Raw genomic sequence first — 567 nt, forward strand, 5'->3', positions numbered from 1 at the left:
AACACAAGGACCAGGACCATTGCTACAGTAACACACTTGCTTTGCAAGCTTAATGTCAAGGAATTTATGGTGTCTGTGGGATTTCAAAATCTCCAGGAAGGTACTAGGATCCTAAGCTGAGAGGCTAGATGCTCCATAGAAATAAATAGGAAGTGCCGGGCATGGTGGCTCACGCCTGTAATCCCAGCACTTTGGGAGGCAGAGGAGGGTGGATCACTTGAGGTTAGGAGTTTAAGACCAGCCTGGCCAACATGGTGAAACCCCATCTCTACTAAAAATACAAAAAAAATTTAGCCGGACATGGTGGCACGCACATGTAGTCCCAGCTACTAGGGAGGCTGAAGCAGAAGAATTGCTTGAACCTGGGAGGTGGAGGCTGCAGTGAGCCAAGATCACGCCAAGATCACACCATTGCACTCTAGCCTGGAAGACAGAGTGAGACTCTGTCTCAAAAAAAAAAAAAAAAGAAAGAAATGGGATGCCCCTGGGTCACAGGCCAAGGTGGGTAGCAGAACTGGTGTCAGAAGCACTAAGCCAAAGGAGTAAACTGAGAACCATGTGCCAGAA

General features: G+C 47.8%; 1 protein-coding gene across 2 annotated transcripts in view; it reads right to left on the reverse strand.

Annotated features, from left to right (window-relative positions):
• Nucleotides 1-567, reverse strand: part of AGK (acylglycerol kinase) — a 140,943-nt gene that overhangs the window by 107,314 nt on the left and 33,062 nt on the right. The window lies entirely within an intron of this gene.

This window comes from Mandrillus leucophaeus, unplaced genomic scaffold, assembly GCF_000951045.1.
Source record: "Mandrillus leucophaeus isolate KB7577 unplaced genomic scaffold, Mleu.le_1.0 Scaffold49, whole genome shotgun sequence".
NCBI classification, from domain to species: Eukaryota; Metazoa; Chordata; class Mammalia; order Primates; family Cercopithecidae; genus Mandrillus; species Mandrillus leucophaeus.